Source organism: Peromyscus maniculatus, chromosome 1 (genome assembly GCF_049852395.1).
Source record: "Peromyscus maniculatus bairdii isolate BWxNUB_F1_BW_parent chromosome 1, HU_Pman_BW_mat_3.1, whole genome shotgun sequence".
NCBI classification, from domain to species: Eukaryota; Metazoa; Chordata; class Mammalia; order Rodentia; family Cricetidae; genus Peromyscus; species Peromyscus maniculatus.
Window position 1 is genome coordinate 156755150 of NC_134852.1, and position 23878 is coordinate 156779027.

The window sequence follows — 23878 nt, forward strand, 5'->3', positions numbered from 1 at the left end:
ACAAAGCCTCATTTGTGGGAAATGGGGCGTGGCGGGGGAGGGTGGGGTGGTGGTGGTGGGGTAGCTTACCAATCGTTGGTGTTAATGGAAAGTCCCAGCGATCCTTGGGTGGGAAGGAGGGCTGTTACAGGCAGACCAGGTTCCAGGGTCCCAGCACATTTCAGACTACCGGGAGAGCCTTCCCGGTCAGGGAACCAATGTTGCATTTAATGAGCCGGCAGACAGGAGTCACACCATACAACAGGGCCCACGTAGGAGGTTTATTGAGGGGAGGGAGAGAAGGAGGCAGAGAAGGGAGCAGGGACTGGTCCCTGGGAACAAGGAAGGGAAAGAGGAGAGAGAGAGGGATGGGAGGTGTCCAAGGCCTGCCTATTATACCGGAACATGACGAATGCACACAGGGGGGCCTCTTAGTGGCTGCAGCTGAGGTACATCCTGTCAGGACCCCAAGAGTGGCCAGTACAGATGCCTGAATGTTAACACGGATGGTAGTTTTCCCATTGTACTTTGAAGCCTGTGTTTAAACTCTAAAGTCTCTTCACTACTTTTTTGTTTATATTACATCTATGCATGTATCTATGTATCTTTCTATGTATCTGTCTGTCATCTATCTATCATCTATCTATGTGTGTACAGACATGTAGCTGCCATGGCATAAGTGTGGAGGTCAGAGGACAACTTACAGGATCAGTTCTTTCCTTCTACCACATGAGTCCTAAGGGTTGAATCCAGGTCTCAGACCTGTCAGCAAGCACCTTTACCAGACCCGCCCTGGCCCTGCTTGTTCCCATTTGCTTGAGAGTGGGCCATTCTGTGTAGCCCAGGCTAGCCTCCAGCTCACCTTTGTCCATAGTCAGCCTGGTGAGTGCTCAGAGCTACAGGAGTGTTCCATAACACCCGGCTTCCCTTTGTGAATTCCAGCCATGTAGTTCGGTGCTAGAAGCTCTCCACGGCATTGCTTCACATTTTACTTTCGTGAGAAACTGAGACAGGCTTTTGTTCTTGTGGTCTTTGTGGTCAGTGGGCGGTCAGCCTCTTGTGTGGGAGATTGCAGGCATTTCCTCTGAACTAATCATCTCTGATAATCGGATACTCAACAATGAGCCTTGTGCAGAGGAAATCCTCAACTGTTTTTTGGGGGGCCTTGTTTAAGAAACACACCCCAGGCCTAAGGTCACAAGGGCATTGTCTCCCACTGTTACTGTTTCTTCCTTTATTTATTTGGAGACAGGGTCTCACTATGTAGCTCATGCTGGCCTTGATTTTGGAATCCGAGATTACAAGTGACTGCAGATACAATCTGACCACCTGCCTCTTGCCTCTGCTGCCATGACTTCCTCATCATGATGGACTGTGTACCCTTGAACTGTGAGTCAAAATGGGCCCTTTCTTAGGTCGCTTTTGTCAAGGCATTTTGTCAGAGAAAAATGAACTAACACAAGGGATGTGATGTCTTCTAACTGGCCCTTGGAAGCCCCTCAGGGTCACTCTCTCTGCACTGCCCCCCCCCCCATGCAGTACAACAGCTCACCCCCTTCCACAGAGAAGCTGGAAGACAAAAAAAATTTTTTAACTTGTTTGAAAGTCACCCACCCCACCCCCCAAATCTAACACAATTCCCTGTCGTCTCGTGCTTTGCTCTTCCGTGTCTTAAAGGTCATCACGTGGGACAGTTAGTGTTAATGCTAACTTCACAGAATCTGGAGTCACCCAGGAGATGTCCAGGCCTGCCTGTGGTGACCTACCTTATTAGGTTAATAGAGGTGGAAAGACCCATCCTAACTGTGGACACACCCATATACTGTGGATATTGCTCTATATAAATAAAACACTGATGGCCAGTGACCAGGCAGAAAGTAGGTTGCCAGGCAGGAAGTAGGTGGGACAAGGAGAGAGGAGAATTCTGGGAAGCAGAAGGCTAAGGGGGGAGACACTGCAGCCACCGCCAGGACAATTAGCATGTAAAGACTCTGGTAAGCCACCAGCCACGTGGCAAGGTATAGATTAATAAAAATGGGTTAATTTAAGATAAAAGAACAGTTAGCAAGAAGCCTGCCACGGCCATACAGTTTATAAGTGATATAAGCGTCTGAATGATTATTTTATAAGTGGATTGTGGGACTGCGGGGTTTGGTGGAACCTGGAGAAAAGCCCTCCAGCAACACCCATACCCTGACAAGAGCTTCTGGACTGTGTAAGCAGGGAGGGAGCTGAGCTAGCAGGCTCTCATGCACCCCCCCCCCACCGTGACTGTGACTGAGATGTGACCAACTGCTTCATGCTCCTGCTGCCTTGACCTCCCAGCCGTGATGACTGGTGATCTTGACGTGTGACAGAAAACCAGCCCTTCTCCCTTAACTCACTTTTGTCATAACAGGAAAAAAACCAAGACACTGGGTCTTCACTCCTGAGAGTTCTGGACTCCACACGATGGTTGCTGTCAGGCTTGGTTGCTTCTCTGCACTTCATTGCTCTGGGTGCTGAGTGTCCTTTGTTCTTCAGCCCTGGGAACCCAACTCTGTGTTCAGTGAACACTTGGGACATCCAATTAGAGTCCTGCCTGCTCCTCTCTCCCTCTCTCTGGACTTCATCAAACAACACTCCCCTTTTCTTGTATTATCACAGCTTTATCTGCTCCATTTTACACATATTCTCAACTTTTCCTCCCAATATTTCTCATTATAGGCTACCCTATAATAGACCCCCAAACTCTTTCTCGTCTCGTATTTATATCCTGGATGTAGTAGTATCCCTGAAGAAATTATTAATGTTGTCTTGGAGGTGTGTTTCCATTGTCTCTGTTTTCTCCGGCTTCATTTTCCTCCTTCTGTATTACAGATTGCTCTTGTGCCAGTTGTTTGTCAGCTTGAGAGCACTTAGGAAAGCCAAGTTCTTCTGCTGCAGAACAACCCTTCTCTAAACTATGAATATGTATTATTCTCATTGGTTAATAAAGAGCTGACAGGCTGGTAGCTAGGCAGGAAGTTAGGTACAAAAGCCAAACTGAAAATGATGGAAAGAAGGAGGGAGAAGTTGGGGGAGACACCAGCCAGCCACCCAGGAAGTAAGACATGCCAGAGGACAGGTAAAGCCTTGAGCCATGTGACAATACATAGATTAATAGAAATGGGTTAATTTAAGTTCTAAGAACTAGTTAGTAATAAGCCTGAGCTACAGCCGAGCATTTTTTTTTTTTTTTTTTTTTGGTTTTTCAAGACAGGGTTTCTCTGTGTAGCTTTGCGCCTTTCCTGGAACTCACTTGGTAGCCCAGACTGGCCTCGAACTCACAGAGATCCGCCTGGCTCTGCCTCCCGAGTGCTGGGATTAAAGGCGTGTGCCACCACCACCCGGCCAACAGCCAAGCATTTATAATTAATATAAGCCTCTGTGTGGTAATTTGGGAAGTGGCTGCCAGATATTTGGGAACAGGCAGTCAGGACAAGAAAACATCTGTTTAAACTTTCTTTTTTAATTTTAATTTTATTTGTATGTGTATGGTGATATTTTATTTGTGCTGAATTGTGATTTTATTTGTATGTTAATAAATAAAGTTGCCTGGGGGTCAGAGCTAATAGTAAGCCATAGCAGAAGCCGGATGGTGGTGGCACACACCTTTAATCCCAATCACATGACAGGCAGATCTCTGTGTGTTCAAGGATACAGCCAGCATGGAGACACACGCCTTTAATCTCAATACCAACCATAGAGACCTAGAGGTCTGTATAGACAGGCAGTGACGAGGAGGTCATATGGTTGGGTTTACAACCAATAAGAAGGCAGAACAGAAAGTCAATAAAAAGATAGACACACAGGAAGTAGGCCTCTTTCTGAGGGGAAGGACAGCAGCGGCAGGAAGGGTAGGAAGGAGGTTTTACGTCTCAGCTCTTAGCTACTGCTCTGACCTCATGGGCTTGTAACTCTGTATTTGGCTCTGTGTTTCTTATTTAATAAGACCGTTCCATCTACAGTGTGGGTGTTTTGCCTGAATGGATGTCTGTGCACCACTTGTGTGTCTGATGCCTGTGGAGGCCGGAAGAGGTCCTCAGATCACCTGGAACTAGAGCTGCAGATTGTGAGCTACTATGTGGGTGCTGGGAATTGAACCCAGGTCCCCTGGAAGAACAGCCAGTGCTCATGACTGCTCAGCCACCTCCCCATCCTGATATTATTTCAGTTTTGATTCACCTTACCTGAATCCAAAAGCCTATGGTAATATGGGCTGCAGCCACTGGCCTATTTCCTTGCCCTCCTGGGCAATATTTGGTGTTATCTCCAATTATTCTGTGTACTTGAGATTTGCCAAGTTGTTCAGGCATCCTACCTTGATGCATCATCCAAGATGGTTCTGTTTTTTTTTTTTTTTTCTCTGTATAGCTTTGGAGCCTGTCCTGGAACTCACTCTGTAGCCCATGCTGGCCTCGAACTCACAGATCCACCTGCCTCTGCCTCCCGTGTGCTGGGATTAAAGGCGTGCGCCACTACCGCCCAGCCCAAGATTGTTCTGATATTATAAACAGCCTCTATACATGTACACAGCCATGGCCATTCCATGCCCAACCCCACGGCCCCATGGCACCTGGGCAGACCTTCTCAGTCAGGACATTAATGCTTCTTTCTTGGCTCTCTAGTGACAGTTCCCATAAGGTTTCATTTTATTGCAATGAGGTTTTTGTTTTGTTTTGCTTTTAAGAGACATAGGGAGGGAATTTGGTGTCTAGATGGGCTCCAGTATGTGGGGTCTGCCTTTGGGCCAACAGGGGCTTCTGGTCCTAGATAAGGCTCCTCAGAGATATGCTTTCTTCCCTTTGGGCTGCTTGAAGGAGGCCTCAGTGGCTTTTTCTTCTCTCCAATTATCTGGGAGCACTGAAGAACACACCCTGCAGGTCCCTGCAGCCCTGACCTGCTCACACCCAGTGCCTCTGTTTTGACCTGGCCTCCCTCTGTGCTGACTACCCCTCCTCCAGTCACTACTTTATCCCTTTCCCTCCCCTATCCTCCAGCAAAAAGGGTGATAAGAGGGGGCAGTGGAGAGCTGGGATTGCCCAGTTAAGATGTTCAATCTACTGTCAGTTTCACTGAGCCATGGGATGCTTAGATAGACATATGAACATTATTCCTGGATACTCTATAAGGGTGCTTTTGTAAGAGACTAGCATTTGAGTCTGAAAAGGAGACAGGTGTGGTGTTGGGTTTGGTTCACACGGGTCTGTGGAAGAAACAGGGTCACTCTGTAGAATGCTTACGTCAGTCTCTAGCAAACTTAGCAGTTTGAATCTCTTTATGAAGTGCCAGTCCAGCTGTTGTAGCAGTAGCAGTCAATAAATAATTCCCATAACCAGAGTGAGAACCTGTCCAAACATTTGTGTGTTCTTAATATTCTCTCAGTGAGCTTCTATACCAGGATCATCACGGGTGAGTCTTGCCATGGCCTCGGCAACTTCACCAGTATCCAGACTGCTGTCCTTGCTCAAAGAATGTATAAACTTTCAGAGGTTACATTTAAAGACATACTAGAATTAACACAGGTATGAAGGGTACAGTGTTCACAAGTGATGCTACAATTATTAGTGTACCATTGTACAAGCTCCTTCAGTAGCAAATAATGGTACACATGCTATAAAAGGATGGCTTTGAGCTGGACAGTGGTGGCGCACGCCTTTAATCCCAGCACTCAGGAGGCAGAGCCAGGTGGATCTCTGTGAGTTTGAGGCCAGCATGGTCTACAGAGTGAGATCCAGGACGGGCACCAAAACTACACAGAAAAACTGTGTCTTGAAAAACCAAAAAAAAAAAAAAAAAAAAAAAAAAAAAAAAAAAAAAAGGATGGCTTTGATTTAGTCTAAAGGACAAAGTATGCTTATCATCTTTTAATGTTTAACTCTCCATCCCATGCTTTAAGAGAATGGAAGGCACTTGTTAATTTTCACAAGTTAGTCTGAACTGAATTGCCAAATTGTAGGAGAGGACTTGACATTCCAATTCCATGCCATTGAATAGGTTCATTAACAGTTGAACTAATTTCTACAATTCCATTTGAACTATACCTGTGCCATCTTAATTCTGAGTGAGAATATTTTCCTTGAGGGATGCCATAAGGGCCCCAATCAATGGCATTTCCATAGGAGATATTAATTAGCACTCAAGGTTTCTCGCTCTTACACTGTCACCAATGTACCCAGTCAGATTCCTTCTTTGTAACCCACGTCTCACAAAGCGGTAGATCTATGGAACTGATAGCATTACTCTCCTGTCCTTTAAAACCAGGTGCATGAAGCATATAAAACGTATTATGATAATCTTGGTAATTAACTATAGATAGCCACATTTGAAATGCTATATTTAGACATTGAATTTCATTTCCCATGCAAATAGCAATTCCTTGTACCCCCTAATTTCCTTACCCTCCTCCATAGGCTTATCAGGTCCTCAGTTGTCATAAGGACCAGGTAGCCAAGAAGATTCACTAACCATCACAGAGATATCCATCTCTCCCTAACTTACTCCTGTGTTAACTGGAGAATCAGGAACATAGACCCAATATGTATCGTTGGCCCTGGTCACCTGCACAGTTACCACCGATAGCAGAGCAAGGCACAGGTCTGTGGTGTTCAAAGGTTTCCGAGCTGGTCCAAGCACCGTCTCCCTTTCTCACACAGTTTTTAATGTGTCCCCAGATGGGAGGATTATCTGTCCGCATTTCTTTTTTCCCAGAGTCACGTCACTCATCTCAGCAGCCAAAGCTTCCTAGAGACTCCTCTTGTTCATGCTGGACTTTTATCAATTTTGATGGGATCCATAACTTCTGTAGAAATACAAGCATACCTTCAGCCCCATCTTAATAATTTTCCTGGTTCCCATTTTGATGTTAAAACATCTTTATAATACACAGGCTGACTCAATCCAGCAGTTTTTTTTCTGCAGTCCAATGCCTTTCAGCAGCTGGTGTCCCTGTTTCATTAGCGTTTAAAAAAAATTTTAAAGTTAGTAAAGCATTATGGAATCTATCCCTGGGGGGTCCTCATATCCCCTTCTGTTTAAAATGCATCTCTTTTAGAGTGTGATTAGATCTTTCAATAATTGCTTGTCCTGTAGAATTATATAGTATCCCTGTAATGTGTTTTGTGTTGTAATGTGCAAAAAATTGTTTCATTTTACTGGAAACATAAGCTAGGGCATTATCAATTTTAATTTGTATCAGTATGCCCATTATGGCCATTGTCTCTAATAAATGTGTAATTATAGAATCATCCTTTTCAGAACTTAAGGCAGATGTCCATTGAAATCTAGAGTATGTATCAATGGTATGATGAATAAGTTTTAATTTTCCAAATTCTGTTAAGTAAAATACATCCATTTGCCAAATTTTAGTGGTGTGTGTGTGTGTGTGTGTGTGTGTGTGTGTGTGTGTAGGATTATTTCCTGCATGTAAAGGAACTTGATTATGCAAAGAACAAGCAAGATAGTTTTTTATAATTTCCTTAGCTTGTTACCAGGTAATGGGAAATTTTTTTAAGTCTTTACTGTTATGAAATTCTGAAGCTTCCAACACATTTCCTATCATAATTGATCAATTTCTTCGTTTCCTTTTGTTAATGGCCCAGGCAATCCGGTATGAAATCAAATATGAGTGATACATAGTGGATAATTTCTGTCCCGGATTGTTTGTTGCAGTTGCATGAATAGCAAAATTAATTCTGAATTATCAGGAATAAGTTCAGCAGTTTCTACATGCAATACAATCCTTTCTGCATATTGAGAATTAGTAATCATATTAAGAGATTCATTGAAGTCTAATAAATGTAAGCATTGCAGCTTGGATGGAAAGGGATCCCCTGGCAGTTGGGAGCCAAGGAATACCACAAAGTCACTGTAAGCCTGGCTCCAGGGAAAAGTTCCCAGTGCAAGTGTATCAACTCTGCTCCAGTAGGGGAGGGTTTCCCCAGTGAAATTGTAACAGTTCCAGAGAAGGGTTACAGCTCTGCTTGGGTCCCCTGGAGTGTAACAACTCTGCTCCTCTAGGCAACCGCTTCCCCTGTGAAAGCGTTACAATTCTGTTCTTCTCCCCTCTGCTCCCGCTCTTGCAAAAGTTGTTATAGCTGGGCTCTGCTCTGGCGAAAGCGTCCACCGGGCAACAAACCTCACTCAAGAGATTTATTGGGAAGGAAGAATCCAGGAGTGTGATTGCCTCAGGTGAGAAACAGCAGCAAACTGAACAGGTTACAGACCTTATATTAGGATTGCTTGGGGGCCGGGCGGGGGGGGGGGGGGGGGGGAGGGGCTTGGGATTGGTGGATTTTTATAGCCTGAATCTGGGGCAAACTCAGGAATTAGTAGGATTTCATGTTCAGGGATTGGGGGAATTCTGCAGCCTGGCTCTGGGGCAAGCTCAAGGATTGGTGGGATTTCAAGCCCTGGTTCTGGGGTCAAGTCAGAGTCCGGGTGTCTTTCCTTGCCCAGGTCTTGGATCTAGTCAGGGGCAGGGTGTTCTTTCCTTGGCCTTTTTTACCCTACAATAAAACCATTAGAATGGCATATAACTCTGATTTTTCAACTAAAGCATATGGACTTTGAATTACTTTACTGATGTTTCCTGCTTTATAACCAGCTATTCCTAATTTATTTGCATCAGTATAAAATGTGAGAGCCCCAGAAATGGGTGCTTTTTTTTCATTATGCAGGGAAGAACCCATTCAGCTCTTTTTATAAACTGAAGTCACTTACTTTTCAAATATTTGTTGTTAATTTCTCCTAAGAAATTACTACAAGCTCTTTGCCAATCATCATTTATCTCCCACAATTGCATGATTTCAGCATTACTATAAGGTACTACAATCTCAGCTGTCCATTCCTGACAATTGACAAAGTCTTATTCTTCCCTTTATAATTAATCCAGAAACCTTTTATATATAGGTTTTTAATTTTTTACTCTGTGAGCTAGGAAAATCCATTATAAAATATCATCCTCCCTCTGAATAATGAATATAGTAGGAGAATGGCTAGAAGGCAAAATTACTAAAATACATTTAGTTGTGAGATCTAACTGATCCAAATACGCATTTTGTAATTTTTATTCTTCTTGGGCCAATTCCTTTCCAGCCTTAGCTGTTAATTGTCTTGGAATGTTTAAATTTGAGTCACTTTGCAAAACTTGAAACAAATTACTTAATTCTTGAGTAGATAATCCAATGGTAGGCCATAACCAGTTAGTATCACCCAAAAAAAATTGAAAATCATTAAGAGTGTGTACCTGATCTCTTCTAATCTGTATCTTTTGTGACTGGATTCTCTGTTTACTTAATTTAAATTCTAAATTATTAAGAGAATCTCCTCTTTGTAGTTTTTCAGGAGAAATTCGTAATCCCCAACAGTGTAAAAATTTTTGTACTACATTAAACATTCTTTCTAAGGTATCAGAAGCTGCCAACAAAATATCATCCATATAATGATAAATAATAGATTGAAAAAATTATTTACGAACCATTTCCAGTGGTTGATGCACAAAATATTGACATAAAGTTGGACTGTTTAACATTTCTTAAGGAAGTATTTTCATTGATAACTCTTTACAGGCTGGGATTATTATAAGTAGACACGGTAAAAAAAATTTTTTTCTCTATCTTGTCCTTGTAAAGAGATAGTGAAGAAAGAATTCTGTAAATCAATCTGTAGGTGCCATGTCGGGCCTCGAAGGTGGCAAAAAGAAGCCCCTGAAACAGTCCAAGAAGCAGGCCGAGGAGATGGACGAGGAAGACGAGGCTTTCAAGCAGAAACAGAAAGAGGAGCAGAAGAGACCCGAGGAGCTAAAAGCCAAGGCCGCGGGCAAGGGACCCCTGGCCACAGGTGGAATTAAGAAATCTGGCAGAGTAAGCTGTTCCTCATATCTGAGGTGATGGTGAACCTCTTCCCTTCCTATTTAAACATCTGGATTCCCTGCCATAACATCTTTGCCACCTACAGCTAGAATGAAGTGTTATCCTGGAGCCTGGTGTACATTGTAGTAAACTTTTGTAAATAATAATAATAATAATAATAATACAACAGCTCATTGTCTCTAGTGTTCAGCAATTCCTACCTCAGCTGTGAATTTAAAGTAAACCCAGTCAGAAATCCTACCAGAGCTGTTTCATCTTTGTTGTACTCTGAATTCTGTATCACTTCAAATTAATTAAGCCAACTCAATAAAAGGCTAAAAAAAATTCTGCAAGTCAATAATTATACTAGGCCAATCTTTAGATAATAAAGAAAGTAAAGGACTTCTAGGCTGTAAAGATCTCACAGGTTGAATTACCTTATTTACAGTTCTCAAATAAGTTAATATTCTCTATTTTTTAGATTTCCTTTTTATTACAAATACAGGAGAATTCCAAGGATGAGTAGTTTCCTCAATGTGCTTAGCATCTAACCGTTCTTTTATTAGTTGTTCAAGTTCCCAAAATTTTTCTTTAGTCAAGGGCCACTGCTCCACCCATACAGGCTTATTAGTTAACCATTTTAAAGGTAGAGTAGAGGCACTTATTCCAAATTTGGATAGCCAATTCCTATTTTGTCTTGCTGTTGAACAACCTGTATAGCCTGTGATTTTCCTTAATACCTTTTTCAGGAGCATATCCCATTTTTAACATCATTTTATGAGCTGTTTCCGAAATTATAGGAATATTAATTTGAGTTCCCCATTATTGTAATAAATCTCCCCTCCCCCATAAATTCATGGCTATATCAGCCACATAAGGCTTTAATATCCCTATTTGTCCTTTAGGCCCTATACATTTAATCCACTCTACAGTTGGTTTCACCTGAAATAATAGTTCAATGCCTAAAAACTGAGTGGAGACTTCTTATAAAGGCCAGTGGGATTTCAAGATTCTTGTGAAATTACAGACACACTTTAGGATGGTGATATTTTATTTGTACTGAAATGTGATTTTATTTGTATGTTAATAAATAAAGTTGCCTGGGGGTCAGAACTAATAGCAAACCATAGCAGAAGCCGGTTGTGGTGGTGCACGCCAGGCGGATTTGCTGAAGGAGGCAGAGCTAGGCGGATCTCTGTGTGGTCAAGGATACAGCCAGGATGGAGACACACGCCTTTAATCTCAATACCAACCATAGAAGACCTGGAGGTCTGTACAGACAGGCAGTGACGAGGCGGTCATGTGGTTGGGTTTACAACCAATGAGAAGGCAGAACAGAAAGTCTATATTAAGATAAACACACAGGAAGTAGGTCTCTTGGCTGAATAGGCTAGCTGCAGCAGTGAAGGGTAAGGCTCTTAGTTCTGACCTCTTGGGCTTTCATCTCTGCATTGGCTCTGTGTTTCTTATTTAATAAGACGGTTACTTCTACACTTTAGTGTCCACTAGGTCTGCAATCTCAATGCTGTTCACTTGTAATTTTAGCTTTGGCCTCTCGTCACTAATAACAGTTTGCCAAAATGCCTTTTTTTCTAGTGTTTTCAAAACCTCCTGTTCTACATATTGGAGTTGTTTTACCTTTAAAACATTGGAGTAATAACAAGTGAGCAATTTTATCACCAACTTTCATCTGTACAGTTCTTCTTACACAAGCCATCTATAAAAGCATTAAAAACAATCTCTATAGGATTTTAAGAGGTAACTTTAGGCAATACCTATGGAGTATTTTTATAAAATCTTAAAAAGAGGGTCCTTTTCTACAGATCCCAAGTAACATGTTAATGTAATTTGCCAGTTATTAACAATGTGGAACAATTTACCTGTATTTTATTTAGTGAAAAAATAATTTTTGTAGGCTCTGTATCAGTAAGAGATTATTTTTTTATGAGTTTTTGCCTTAGTAACCACATTATCTAATAAGCTAACAACACAATCTGTTTTGGGTATTACATTTTTACAGAATTTAACCAAGAATTTCCAGAAAGTAACTTGAAGAGCAGAGCCAAATTTTCAGTAATGATCAACAAATGAGAGCATATCCAATAATATAGTTTAAAATCATGAATAGCCAGGCAGTGGTGGCGGCGCACGCCTGTAATCCCAGCACTTGGGAGGCAGAGGCAGGTGGATCTCTGTGAGTTCAAGGCCAGCCTGGTCTACAGAGCTAGTCCAGGACAGGCTCCAAAGCTACAGAGAAACCTTGTCTCAAAAAACCAAAATAATAATAATAATAATAATAATAATAATAATAATAATAATAATAATGATGATGATGAATTTTGTTCCTTTAGTTCATTTACTATGAAAATTAAACATTCATTTAAAATTAATTAGATAGTCAAGAGGAGAGAACATCCTCCATATAATGAATGACTAATACCGCAGAAAATTCAAACAGCATTGACTTAGTACTTTATGTCCTGACCACAGTTGTATTTTACCTTTCCCATGAACTCTGAGGGAAAAAACAAAAACATTTAAACCAAAGTTAAGCAAATAAACAACAAGGGAATTCTGAGCTCTGAGGTGGCCGTGCCAGCTCAGGCCGCAGCAGTGAAGCCCACTCAGCATCGTGAAATTCGGATGCCCCAGCTCTCCGCTGTCAGGCAGAGTGCAGCCAGAGAGCCCTGAGTTCCAGCTAGCCTTGATTTCTTTCTTTTATTGGAAAGAGCTCAGTTTTGTTCTCTATTTCTACTGGGAAGAGGATTTTTCCTTTCCTTTATTTTTTGTTTATGGGGCCTTTTAATTTTTAGACCTTAATTTAACATTTTCCTTTCTTTTTAACCAAAAAAAAAAAAACTTTTTTTCTTTATTAAACATTTTTCCCTTTTCCATAGAGAAATGCCCCTTTTGAGTTCCTTCCTTCCCTTTTCTCTACTGAGAAGGCCTTTTTTCCTTGATTTTCTCTTTGTCTCAGAGCCATTCTATTCTTACCTTTGATATTTGCAATGACTGTGCAGTTCCGAACTTTTTCTTTTGACAAGCATTTTAGCAGCTGCACACTTTATTGCTCCTGAGATAGGAGTTTAAATTCCCCATGACCGTGCCAAAATCTGGATTCCTCTTATCCTGCACATCGTTTACTTCCTGTCCTTAAGAGTGTCCAGATTCCTTTCTTTTCAAGCTTCGTGTTGGCTGCCAAATGTTGTGGCAGGCGGATCTCTGTGAATTAGAAGCCAACCTGGTGTACAGAGCAAGTTCCAAGATAGCCAGGGCTACGCAGAAAGACCTTGTCTTGAAAAACTTTTTAAAAATTGCTTGTTTATTTATGTTTTTTAATGTGTATGTAAATGTGTCTGAGTGTATGTATGTGTACCATTCATGGGCAGCAGATATCAGAAGAGGGAGTTGAATCTCCTAGAAAGGCAGTTGTGAACCACTATGTGGGTGCTTGGAATTGAACTGGGGCCTCCAGAAGAGCAGAACATTCCCTTAATCTTTGAGACATCTGTATTTTTTTTTAAACCAGGAATTGAAATTTAAAAAATATTTTTAACTTTATTTTTATGGTAATAGAGGTTTAACTCAAGGCTTCAGACACATGCTAGATAAGTGCTCTACCACTGAGCTACATCTCACCCCCCTTTTATTTTATTTTATTTTATTTTATTTTATTTAAGATTTATTTATTTATTATGTATACAGAAGAGGGCACCAGATCTCATTACAGATGATTGTGAGCCACCATGTGGGTGCTGGGAATTGAACTCAGGACCTCTGGAAGAGCAGTCGGTGCTCTTAACCTCTGAGCCATCTCTCCAGCCCCCTTTTTTTTTTTTTTTTTTTTTGGTTTTTTCGAGACAGGGTTTCTCTGCGTAGTTTTGCGCCTTTCCTGGAGCTCACTTGGTAGCCCAGGCTGGCCTCGAACTCACAGCGATCCGCCTGGCTCTGCCTCCCGAGTGCTGGGATTAAAGGCGTGCGCCACCACCGCCCGGCCTCACCCCCCTTTTAAAACACTAATTATTTTGTGTGTCAGCATGTCATGTCCAGAGCCAGCTCTACCCGGAAGATAGCTCTGGGATTCAGCAGAAGAACAGTAAGAACCTGTCTTTGGGGCTGGGGTGACAGTCAGTCAAGTGCCTGCTCCATAAGCATGAGGACCTGAGTTCAATCCCCAATGTCCTGGAAAAGCCAGGTGTGGCCAAACACGCCTCTAATCCCAGCACAGCACGCAGCAGACGCGCCCCCCCCCCCCCCCCCCCCCGGGCTCACTGGCCAGCCAGGCTAGCTGACTCAGAGACCTGGTCAATATAAGTTGGCAGCAGGGAACAGTGGCACACACTTTAATCCCAATACTTGGGGAGTAGATGCAGGGGGATCTCTGAGTTCCACGTCAGCTAGGCTAGATGATGAGGCCCTGTCTCAAACAAACAAACAACAGCAGCAACAACAACAAAACCCAAAACAGTGGAAAGTGAGGAAGATACCAGCTGCCAATCTTGAGTCTACACACACACACTCATTTGGACACACGAACACACACACACACACACACACACACACACACACACACACACACACACACAAACCTCCCCTTGTCTCTCTGTCTAAATTTAGATTGGTGGGAGAATCTGGATGATTCCATCTCGAGGACTCTTGCTTCTCTTGGTCCTTTCCACACAGTTATGGTCATTGTTCTTTGTCTTTTGTGTCACTGGTCATGTGGCGGGGAATCACAGGGTAGAACCAGCAGTGATCTGTGAACTTGTGACTGCAGCCCACTTGTGGACTGTTGTGGGATATTTGTACACTGTATGAAGATATAGTGCTGTGATTGGTTTAATAAAGAGCTGAACAGCCAATAGCTAGGCAGGAGGTATAGGCGGGACTTATGGCAGAGAAAGAAGTAGGAGATGAATCTAGGTGCATGGGCAATGCCAGGAGAGACAGAGAAAAAACCACAGGTGCAAGATGGAAGAGAGGTAACGCCACGTGACAGAACACAGATTGATATAAATGGGTTGATTGAAGTTATCAGAGCTAGTTGAGACAAGCCTAAGCTAAAGGCCAAGCTTTCATAATTAATAAGAAGTCTCCATGTCATTATTTGCAAACTGGTGGCCCATGAGAAACTATGTCTACAGCAGACTAAAAAGCCGGGATTCTTGCCCAGCTTACATCTAAATGGACAAGCTTTGCTGTGATCCACCAATAAAATGAATCCGAATGGTTCTGTCCCCTTATTTCACATGGAGAACCTTTATCTCAGTGACCACCAAGAGTATCCTTGTAGCTGGAGAGTTTTCTTTCCAGCTCCTCCCAAGCCCCTGCAGTCAGACAGCCCACTTATAAAATAAACACATAGATGCTTATATTATTTAAACTGTTTGGCCTAATGGCTCAGGCTTCTAGCTGTCTAGTTCTTACATCTTAAGTTAATCCATTTCTATAAATCTATACCTTGCCACATGGCTCATGGCTTACTGGCATCTTCACATGCTGCTTGTCATGGCGGTGGCAGACAGTGTCTCCCTCCGCCTTCCTGTTCTCTCAATTCTCCTCTCTGTTAGTCCCGCCTATACTTCCTGCCTGGCTACTGGCTAATCAGTGTTTTATTTATTGACCAATCAGAGCAACACATCTGACATACAGACCATCCCACAGCATATTCTCTTTAGTCTCTGTCATTCAAGGGGGAGAAATAGTTGGCCCAGGTCATATGGCCAACAGAACAACCTGGGAACCCAGGTCATGAGGGCACAGGGATATTTTATTCACCTGTGCCAAGTCTCTGGGGAGCTTGTCATAGGGAGATGTTCCAATCTGAATGGCCATTCTCTCCTCAGCCTTCACTGTCTCCTACACCAATCTCATCTCTGCCTTCACAGGCTCCTCCTATACCCATCTGGTTCTGGAAATTGGCCAGTCTCTGGCTTGGGCACTTTCAGTCTCCAAATGGTGTTTTTGCTGTGTGTGGTGACATGGTCTTTGCTTTCTTGGACTGTCCTTGAGATGACCTCTTGGGTAGTGGGAATTGTGTCTTTTGCATCTGCTCCAGGAATACCTTTGCCTCCCCCCACAGGAGAGCTATCTTAATAGAACGAGACTGACACACATCTGTAGTCCCAGCATTTGGAGGGAATGGACAGGAAGACCAGGAGTTCAAAGGCATCCTTGGCTACATAGCAAGTTTGAGGCCAGCCTGAGCTATAATGAGACCCAGTCTGGGGAGAAGAGGGAGAGGGAGGAGAGACAGAAGAGAAGAAGGAGGAAAAGGAGAAGCAGGAGGAAAACCGTTTTGATTGATAAAGTGGATAATCCCTAGGCAGAAACTAGCTTGCAGTTTCTGACAGCTACAGTTTGTATTTCTTTTTTTTTTTAATTTATTTTTATTTATTATACATACAGCGTTCTGTCTGCATGTGTCCTTGCAGGCCAGAAGAAGGCATCAGATCTCATTACAGTTGGTTGTGACCCGCCATGTGGTTGCTGGGAATTGAACTCAGGACCTCTGGAAGAGCAGTCAGTGCTCTTAACTACTGAGCCATCTCTCCAGCCCCTACAGTTTGTATTTCTACTTTACCAATTATACTCAGCTTTATAGGAGTCTATTCATGTAGGAATTAGGATCATAACATGCCAGCACATTCATCGAATGACCTCCAAATTAGATGATGATGATGGTAGTGGTGGTGAGGATGGTGAGTTTTAGGAACACAGCATGAAGATCTTCACACCCACAGTTCTCCAGAGAAATCAGGAATGTTAAACAAACAGGATTGTCTTTCCAATGGGAAAGATGAAAAACCTGTTCTTCCATCCAGGAAGCTGGAAATTTATGTGATTAATAGCCTGGTGATCTGTGTTATCTTTTGGACCAGGCCATATCAAGCTCCTACAACCAGGACCAGAGGTGGCTAGTAATCTAAATGAACCTTATAGCCAGGGGCTCCCCAAGCTCCCACAACCAGGACCAGAGGTGCTAATAGCGCAAATGACCTCTACCCTATCTGTATGACTGAGACCAGGCAAGACGGTTAGGCCCTTCAGCTAGTACAGGTAGTCTATCTCTAGAACACATTTTTGTTTGTTTGTTTGTTTGTTTGTTTGTTTGTTTGTTTGTTTTTTGAGGCAAGATTACTTTGTATAGCCCTAGCTGTCCTGGAACTTGCTTTGTAGACCAGGCTGGACTTAAACTCACAGAGATCTGTTGAAGAATATTAATTTAAGATGTGTTACGTTTGTTTATGCTGTGGAAATTTGTTTAATGTTGCAAAGATGTGTTGCATTATTTTATGTTGCATTTGTTTAACTCTGAGAAGCTGTGTTTCTTTGCTTGTTTAAAACACCTGATTGGTCTAATAAAGAGCTGAACAGCCAATAGCAAGGCAGGAGAAAGGATAGGTGGGGCTGGCAGGCAGAGAGAATAAATAGGAGGAGAAATCTGGGAAGAGAAGGAGAGGAGAATGTCAGGGGTCAGCCACCCAGCAAATAAGAAGTAAAGAAAGGTACATAGAAAGATAAAATCCCAGAGGCAAAAGGTAGATGGGATAATTTAAGAAAAGCTGGCTAGAAACAAAACAAGCTAAGGCCAGGCATTCATAACAAAGAATACTTCTGTGTATTTGGGAGCTGGGTGGTGCAGCCTCCAAAAGAGCCAAAGAGCAAAAACAAGAGAGATCCACCTGCCTCTGCCTCCCAAGTGCTGGGATTCACACTGGCTTTTTAAATTGTTTTTTGTTTGTGTTTATTCTTATTTGTGTATCTCTGTGTGTGTGCATGTTAGTATGTGTGGGTGGGTGCCTACAGAGGCTAAAGGAGTGGCAGCCTGTTGTGTTGGCACAGGCCAGCAGGGTTTGCTGAAGGAGGCAGACACAGTAGGATCATGAGTTCAAGGCCAGCCTGAGCTGCACATTTTATGGCCGGGCGGTGGTGGCGCACGCCTTTAATCCCAGCACTCAGGAGGCAGAGCCAGGCAGACCTCTGTGAGTTCGAGGCCAGCCTGGGCTACAGAACAAGATCCAGGACTGGCACCAAAACTACACAGAGAAGCCCTGTCTCGAAAAAACAAAACAAAACAAAAAAAAAAAAAGTGGAAAATCCCTAAAGTTAAAGTTATGTGGATACTGGGAGCTAAACTTCAGATCTCTGCAAGAGCAATGTGTATTCTTACCTGCTGAGTCTTCTCTCCAGCCTGCCCCTCCCCTGTAGCAGGAATCTTAGAAGGTCTTATTAATAAAATCAAACCTAAGGCCAGTTATTGGGGTGAATGTTGGAAGATCAGAGAAACAGAACAAGCCACAGCTACCTCACCTCGCCAGTTCCTCAGCTGGTCCTGTTTCCTCAGACTGGAAGCCTCTGTGTCCTCATCCAAATGGGTCTCAGCTGAACTGCTGCTCAAAAGCCTAAAAGCTTAACCAGTCAAAAGTTTCTAGTTCCTGGTCTTCATGCCTTATAAATCTTTCTGCTCTCTGCCATCACTCCCTGGGATTAAAGGTTCACTTCTTGGGATTGAAGGCGTGAGTCACCATGCCTGGTTGTTTCCAATGTGGCCTGGAACTCACAGAGATCAGAGGGATTTCTGCCTCTGGAATGCTAGGATTAAAGGTGTGTGCTACCACTGCCTATCCTCTATGTTTACTATTGTGGCTGTCCTGTTCTCTGACCCCAGATAAGTTTATTAGCATGCACAATATTTTGGGAAACACAATACCACCACACTCCCCCCACTTTTTTTGGAGTCAGGATCTCATTTCATTGACCGGGCTAGCCTGGAACGCTCTGTGTTACCAGGAAAATTCAAATTTAGAATGCTTATTCTATCTCAACTGGCTCAGTGCTGCACTGTGGGATGCCTTTCTGTATGCTATGAAGATTAGTTGCTCTGGTTGGTTGATAAATAAGACTTTTGGTCTACGGCAAGAAAGCTTACAGCAAGGTGGGAAATCCAAGTAGAGATACAGAGAGAAGAAGGGTGGAGTCTTGGAAACGCCAACCCACCACTGAAGGAACAAGATGCCCACAGACCAGTAACATATAGATTAATAGAAATGGGTTGACATAGAACCATGGAGGCTATATATATAGCATGGAGGTCCCTAGGACGACTGTGGCTTATAATAAATTTTGGTTTTACTCAATTATAAAAAAAATAGCCAAACAAATGGAAACACATGAACTATGAACCAAAGGCTGAGGGGCCCCCAGCTGGATCAGGCCCTCTGAATAGGTGAGACAGTTGATTGGCTTGATCTGTTTGGGAAGCAACTAGGCAGTGGGACCGAGTCCTGTGCTCATTGCATGAGTTAGCTGTTTGAAACCTGGAGCTTATGCAGGGACACTTGGCTCAGTCTGGGAGGAAGGGACTGGACCTGCCTGGACTGAGTCTACCAGGTTGATCTCAGTCCTCGGGGGAGGCTTTGCCCTGGAGGAGGTGGGAATGGGGGGTGGGCTGGGGGGAAGGGGAGGGCGTGGGAGAGGGGAGAACAGGGGAACCCGTGGCTGATATGTAGAACTGAATGGTATTGTAAAATAAAATAAAATAAAATAAAATGAAAGGAAAAAAATAGAAATGGGTTGAGTTAAGTTAATAAGAGCTATCTAGCAAGAAACTTGACCCATAGGCCATACAATTTATAAGTAATATGAGCCTCTGTGTGATTACTTGGGGCCACGCAGCTGTGGGACTCAGGTGGGAAAGACTCAGGTGGGAGAGACTCGTCTGGACCCAGAGAAGCTTCTGGCTACAGTGCTGGGAACCAGATGTGGTAGCATGTACTTGTAACTAATCCTATCACACAGGAATCAGAGATAGTTGGATCGTAAGTTCAGTACCAGCCTGGGCTACAAAACAAGACTATCTCAAACTACCAAAACTCAATTATACTGGTTTGAAGGTGAAATGTCCTTTACAGGCTCATGTGTTTAAACCCCTGGTCCCCAACTGGTGGCGCTGTTTTAGGACAGGGGCCTAGCTGGCTGACTTAAGCCCTGGAGCAGGCCTTGAGGGTTATAGCTTGGCTCTGGTTTTGGACTGAGTTCTCTTTCCTGATCCACCAGGACGTGAGCAGTCATGGCTGATGCTCCTGATGCCATGAATCCCACCACGACTTCCTGCTGTGGTGGACTGTAGCTTTGGGCCTTAATAACCCCACTCCAAGCTGCTTCTGTCAAGTATTTTGTCCCAGACAAGAAAAAAAGTCACTGATGTCAAAAATGAAACAAGTAACAACAACAGCTAGTCCTGGACATCATTCCTCTGGTCGCATTCTTCTGTGGGGCCAATCAGACGAGGAACTCACTTGATATCAGGAATCCGCCCCACCCCCCACCTCAGGCAAAGACTCGGGCACTTTCATCAACATTCACCCCATACCACCCCCATGCTCAGGGTGAACATAAAAGCCAGATTCAAACACACTTGAAAAGCCAGTTGAGAAGCTGGGTTCAATTGGCCGGCAGCACTTATAAAAATTCGGACTGGGGCTGAAGCAATGGCTCAGTTATTAAAAGTGCTGTGACTCTTCCAAAGGACCCAAGTTCATGTCCCAGAACCCTCATCGGTTGGCTCATGACTGCCTGGAACTCCAGCACCTGGGAGCCTGACACATTCTTCTGGCCTTCAAGGGTAGGTGCTCACACTCACGTGCATGCCCGCCCTCCATACTCAACCATATACATGCAAGTACACATGCATGAAAACACACAAAATAAAAGACACACGTAATTCAAATGTTTCCTTTTATTTTTATTTTGTGTGTTTTGCTGGCCTGTTTCTGTGCACCATGGCATGCATGGTACTCATGGAGGCCAGAAGAAGGTGTCAGATCCCCTGGTACTGGAATTACAGACAGTTATGAGTCACTATATGCATGCTAGGAACTGAACTCTGCTCCTCTGGAAGAGCAACCAGTGCTCTTAACTATTGGACCATTTCCTCAGTCCCAAATAAAATATAATTAAAGCAAAAAAAAAAAAAAAAAAAAAGAAAGAAAGAAAGAAAAAGAAAAAGCCTACCTAATATAACCTAGCTCTTCTATATGAAGTAGTCTAAATTTTTAAAATTTATTTTATTTAGTTATGTGTAGGAGCTGGAGACTTGGATTCAAGTCTCAACATCCACATGGCGGCAGCTCACAACCATCCTAACTCCAGGTCCAGCAGATCTAATGCCCTCTTCTGGCTTCCACGGACACTGAATGTTGTGGTGTACAGACACACGTGCAGGCTAAACACCCAAACACATAAAATAAATAAGGCTGGAGAGATGGAGAGGTGGCTTAGTGGTTAAGAGCACTGGCTGCTCTTCCAGAGGACCCAGGTTCAATTCCCAGCACCCACATGGCAGCTCCCAACTGTTTATAACTCTAGTTCCAGGATTTCCAACACCCTCACACACACACCCTTGCAGGCAGGCACACACACACACACACACACACACACACACACACACACACACACACACAAAAGCAAGCGCACAGGCAAAACACCAGTGCAAATACAATAAAGCAAATGACAGAGCGGTGGGGGTGCACTCCTTTAATCCCAGCACTGAGGAGGCAGAGGTAGACAGATCTCTGTGAGTTCGAGGCCAGCCTGGTCTGCGGAGCTAGTTCCAGGACCACTAGGACTACACAGAGAAGCCCTATGTTGAAAAACTAATTTAAATAAATAAAAAAAATAAATAATTTTGAAGAGGTGTGGGGGCGCTATGTGTGTGTGGCTGTGTGTATGTGTACATGAATGTATCTGAGGGTGGGTGCTGTGTTCACAGACAGGCTAGAAAAGGGGGCATCATGCTTCGTTCTCTATCACTCTATTACTTTGAGGCAGGTTCTCTCCCTGAACCTAGAGTTCGAGTTCTTAGACTAGGCTGGAAGTCAGAGAGCTACAGCAATCCTCCTGACTTCAAGCCCTCTCTAAGCTGGGCTTACAAGTGCACTGGCTTATTTCCTAACTGCTGAGACCTCAAATTCTGATCTGCATGCTCAGAAGAAGCTCAGCTTAAGAAGGACCGAGGACGAGGGGTCGGCTTCCCTGAGCTCTGCTTTGATCTGTTTGCTCATCGTCATGCTCTCTCTTTGTTACTAATCCACCTCTCGCTCTCTTTAGCACATTCAGCTTTTTGTTCTTTTTGTTTGTTTTGTTGGGACAGGGTCTCTCTGTGTAGCTCTGGCTGTCCTGGAACTTTGCAGACCAGGCTGGACTCAGAGATCTATCTGCCTCTGCCACCAAAGTGCTTGGATTATAGGCATGCACCACCACCACCTGGCACAATCCAGAAATTTTACTTGGGGAAATTTCGCATGGGGGATAAAGGAGCTATGCGTGTGCCATCCCCCAAACACAACTCCAGCCTGTTGACTATTTTACACTAAAAACATGTTAAGGATCTGGTGAGGAGGTGGCTCAGTGTTTAAGAGCACTAGCTGCTTTTCTAGACGACCCAGGTTCAGTTCCCAACACCGGTGTTGCATTTAGAAGGTAGAGACAGGAGAATCTCTTGAGTTTGAAGCCAGCCTGGTCTACAGAGTTCCAGGACAACCAGGACTACACAGAGAAACCCTGTCTTGAAAAATAAAAAGGGAAAAAGGAAAAAGAAATCTTGGGGTCAGTAAGAGGTGTTGGGTGTTGGGACAGACCCTTCAGGAATGCTTTTTCCATGGGGTGAGTTAGTTTGCTCGACTCCCATGACACCCGTGTCCTTCCTCAGGTGTGTGCCTTCCTTGCCGGAAGCAGCGAGGATTCAGATACTATGCTTTCCCAACTCCAGAATTCTGAGCCCAAATAAGCCTCTTTCCTGTAGACAGATGTGTATTTTTTTCAAGGCCTTAGAATGTATCAAATAACGAAACAAGCCTCTTTCCTGTAGACAGATGTGCTTTTTCAAGGTGTTAGAATGTATCGAATAACGATGGCTCATACTCAGCATTGTCTCTGCGGGCTGTGATTTACCTAGTAATTGCAGTTCCCTGTGACAGATTGACTGTTGGCGATAGCTTCTTTCCTCTTAGTCCTAATTGATAATACTAATTCTCAGAATGCTCCTTGGAGGCTACGGACTTCAAAGAGGAATTACTGAAGGACACGCAGAGAGCCAACGCAGAGGCAGAGCAACAAGCAGGTGGTTGGATATTAACAAAGCCAATTGAAGAGGATTGTAGGGCTCAGCCTCACAAGTGCAGGACCCTCAAGGCGAAGACCAGGGGTCCAGAAGGATGGAAAGCTTTTCAAATGGGCCTCATTGGAATGGGGCCATGCAGAGCGGGAACTCAGAGCACAGAGATTTTCTGCCAGGCGGTCACTTGATGCCCATACCATGTGTTTGGATGACAGGCTGGTAAGGCCATTGCCATGACGGTGTGCTTCTTTTTATGGGGTCTGGTAAAGGTGTGGCACTTTTCCTTAATCTGGGGTGTTTGGTGAGTTCATGGGCCGGTTTTTTTTCTCACATGGTTTTAGTATACCCGTGTTCCCAAGTGTTCCAGTATACATTGGTACATTTATAGATGGTGCCAGTCAGTGACTCATGGTGGTGCTGGTCAGATAGTGGTACTTATATGCACAAAGGAGATGCAGAGTCATCCTGTGTCTGCATTTACACTCCACATGGAACCTCCCAGCCTGAAAGGCGCTGTCTCATACAAGTTAAACACGGTAGTGACTCAACAGTTGGAGTGTGGCTCCAATCTCCACAATTACCTAGCCTTGGGTGTTCTGTTATAGCAATAAAAAACAGACTAAAAAAGCAGAAGACTGTCCTTCTTAGCATCAAGTACAGAATGTTGAGGCCAAGGGAGATCTGCATGAACAACCTGAGCATGGCGCTCCACACCTGTAATCACAACACTGGCAAGATGGGCGGACACAGGAGTCTTGGGAACTTAAGCCAGTCCTGGTTCCACAGAGCTCGAAGCCAGCCTGGGACATAGCAGAGCCTGTCTTAAAGGGCTGGGGAGATGGCTGAGTGGGTAAGAACATTTGCTGAACAGGCAGGAGGATCTGAGTTTGAATCCCCAGTCCTTACA

At 43.7% G+C, this 23878-nt stretch overlaps 1 pseudogene; it reads left to right on the forward strand.

The window, feature by feature from the left end:
• Positions 1–9642: 9642 nt before the first annotated feature.
• Positions 9643–9983, forward strand: LOC121826864 (translation machinery-associated protein 7 pseudogene; annotated as a pseudogene).
• Positions 9984–23878: the final 13895 nt, after the last annotated feature.